Source organism: Triticum urartu, chromosome 1A (genome assembly GCF_056163025.1).
Source record: "Triticum urartu cultivar PI428250 chromosome 1A, HENAU_Tu73, whole genome shotgun sequence".
In the NCBI taxonomy this organism is placed as follows: domain Eukaryota; kingdom Viridiplantae; phylum Streptophyta; class Magnoliopsida; order Poales; family Poaceae; genus Triticum; species Triticum urartu.
The window spans coordinates 473,733,621-473,737,000 of record NC_141873.1 but is presented as its reverse complement, the minus strand read 5'-3'; the positions used below and the strand labels follow the sequence as shown (position 1 = coordinate 473,737,000).

The 3,380-nt window shown below is 42.8% G+C and overlaps 1 long non-coding RNA gene across 2 annotated transcripts; it reads right to left on the bottom strand.

The window, feature by feature from the left end:
- Positions 1 to 541: 541 nt before the first annotated feature.
- Positions 542 to 3,146, bottom strand: LOC125535750 (uncharacterized). Of its 2 annotated transcripts, none has more exons than XR_015613978.1 (3): positions 2,664 to 3,146; positions 1,841 to 1,923; positions 542 to 806 (listed from the first exon to the last, which is right to left on the bottom strand). It is a non-coding gene; the product is annotated as an uncharacterized LOC125535750 (long non-coding RNA). The 2 variants fall into 2 exon arrangements; XR_015613979.1 differs by having other exon boundaries at positions 542 to 801.
- Positions 3,147 to 3,380: the final 234 nt, after the last annotated feature.

Genomic DNA, 3,380 nt, shown 5'->3' with positions numbered 1-3,380 from the left:
GCCGGAGGGGGGCCATCATCACCGGAGGGCATGGAGGAGGATCCCGGAGGGGCCATCCACTACAAAAAATCTGTTAATACATGACGGATCCAGTCCGTCACAGACCAGTACAAAACCATCACAGATGTGCATGCATGACGGATTCGAAATCCGTCATGTATATCGCGTCATAATTTGACTTCGTACCTTCCATGACGATTTTGTGCCGTCACAGCTCTACCCTAGGCCCGCCCAGCCCGAACTAAGCCCAAGCTTTGGTGACAGAACAAGCCGTCATGGAACCGGATGACATGGCAACTTATGTGGCTTTGACGTGGCAGCCCAAGGCCCATCAGTTTTCGTTCTATAGATTTTCAACCGAATATCTCATTTTTACATTAAGCCAATTAGAAGTTTGTCACTTTTGGCCAATAGTTTTTGTGTTTTTCCTTTTTACCCACATCAGGTGGAAATCAAAGTAAGGTATTTTCTATCTAATTTTCAAGCTTAGTATTCAATCAGGGCCATAAACCAAAAAGAATTTTCACATAGCAGCCAAAGCTTATTACAATCACATTACTCTTTAGATGACCAGCAAAAGATATTTACATAGTTGTATAATTTTCACATAGCAGCTGAAGCTTATTAGCATCAGGCTACTGTTTAGATGACCCAGCAATTACACATTTACATAGATGGCTCATGGAGGATTTACAAACATCATTAGTACAACACTTTGCGTTTTCTTGTAACTGTTCTGAAACAGGAGCCTCAGATTTATGTGTACCGTATTCACTTGCAAAAACCTTATATACCAGTGACCTGCACTATACAATCACAAAAAGAACGAAGTTAATCACCATGAGGACAAATTTATATAAGTGCAAAGAATTATTAGCTAGGAAAATATGGATGCTCGGGGCAAGGCGTAGATACAAACAATGGCTAAACTATTTTAAGAGGACTAAGATGACAAATCTTCGAGCAATACGGATATCTAATTTTGAAAGTACAAGTTGTTGTACTTCCGTTTACTTAAGTCGCAATGAAAGATCAAAACAACATGAGGAAAAACAAATGCAACATTGGAAGTTTGGCAATAGGAAGGTGCACATCAATCTTTTGTATATGAATAGCTGCAAGGATGTCGGGCAGCAATAACACCATTGCCACTCGGAAGTGTGCAAAATTTATCATCAAACTCTAAATCTGGTTTATCAATGAATACAGCTCGGTATTCACAGGTACTGATCAATCAATATCACAATAATACGTATGATGGCTACTTTCACCACATAACACATAGAAATTTTACACATAATATAGAACAGAGAAGCAGTGTAATTGCAGGCCTAGTTAACAAACAATCTTACTCTTAGTCACTCGATCGAGTGAGATAATAAACTACTTTAATATCAAAACTCTAAACAGAACATGACGGCCAGTTAATACCGTAACAGAAATCATGTCTCCAAAGCATATTTTAACAGAATGGATATTGCAATATATAATCATATAAAGCGAACAAGTCGATATTGCAGTTAACATGCTTTGACTGCTCAGAATAGATCTTTTTCAAGGACCTGGAATATGACTAATTATTATAACAGAACGACATTGCAATATATAATCATATAAAGCGAACAAGTCGATATTGCCGTAACATGCTTTGACTGCTCACAATAGATTTAACAGAACGGATATTGCAATATATAATCATATAAAGCAAACAAGTCGATATTGCAATTAACATGCTTTGACTGCTCCACAATAGATCATTTTCAAGGATCTAGAATATGACTAATTATTATATACTTGATTGAGTAAAATTTCCACGGGAAGGACGATTTTGTGCGCCTACCTTGAGAGTTGCAGAAAGGAGCCATGCTCACCCACCATGCCCACCGCCAACAACCATGTGCAGAGGCGAAACAAATATACTCACTGTATACATCAAAATAAAGCAATAGTATTGTTTATTCATGTAAGTAAGATTAGCACTGGAATGAATCAATAAGGGTACAGACTTTACTGTATACATTGTTTTTTGAAGTATTTTATACCACAGCTTTATCACACAAGAATTCCTCGACTTCTCTCTAGAGTCAACACACTATATTATCCACTACTGAAGTTGTACTATTTCAGCAAGCAAGCAGAGAATGTTTGAAGAAGCACATATATGTAGAAAAACACAAGAAAAACATAGGCATATGGACGTCTTTGGGACTCTCCGCTGCTCTAGCTACAACTACCCATGCAAGACCACCATAGCTAAGTGCAGAGATTCATGCATTTCAGTTAACAGCAGAAGAGAGGATGCCTTTAACCAGGCAAATGTTGTATTTAGGCATTCTTATCTCCTGTTCTGTGAGAACATATACATAGATGACAGAAACTACATAGATCCCAGTGACTGAATTCTTTCACACAGTAACAATGATTACTTGAAGACTGCATACTGGGTGGTATACGTTGCCTAATTCCAGCCCATATCGAGCCTACCACCACAATTTGCTAAGAAACTACATGTACGACAGAGCCTAACAGTTGTGCTGGAGATGCACCAATTAACAATGTATACCATCAAAAGCATGTACCTATAAATAGTACTACATGTATAATAGAGCTGCCTTGTGTGTCTTACTGTATTATTTAATATCGACAAAGAGACGAGCATGAACCTCAGGGCTTGACAATGGTGAAGGCCGCCACTGCAGTCACGCAGTAGCACTAGGCCACGGCGTCGAGGAAGCCAACAGGAGAGGTGGGCCAGGCGCTGGTGACCAGTGGCGACTAGGGTTGGCTGCTGCCTCCAGCGAGCCGTCGCACGGCCGCTCAACTCCGACAAGGCCGACGTCGGGCTTGAGCTCTGTGCCGGATCTGCGCGTGCCCAAGTTGCAGCTGCCATTGCTCCTGTGGGCGCCGTCGCCGTCGAACTCCCTAGATCAGAACCACAAGCGGGATGGGGGAGGGAGGGTAACCAGTGGGAGTGGTACTGGAGGATGTACGGGAGAGTCTCGGTAAGAGGGAGGGCGCAGGTGGGGAGATGGAGGAAGGAGAGACCGCCGGAACGGTGGGGCTGCAGAGGAGGGGTAGTGGAGGGGATTGAGGAAGAGGGATAAGATTCTGGGGGCGGCGGCGGAGGTAGAAGAGATTGTGGAAGGGAGTGCGCTAGGGTTAGGTCGGTTTTATACATGAATGGTTTGGGCGGGCTCAAGTGGGCTGCGGGCGGGCTGCAGGGCTGTACTAGACCGTCGGTGACGGTTTTCGAAATTGTCACCAGAAATCTGCCATGAATTAACAGGTTTCTTGTAGTGATCATCACCATGAAGGCCAAGGACCAGAGGGAGAACCTCTCCCCATCTAGGGGGGAGGCCATGGAGGAGGAAGCACAAGGG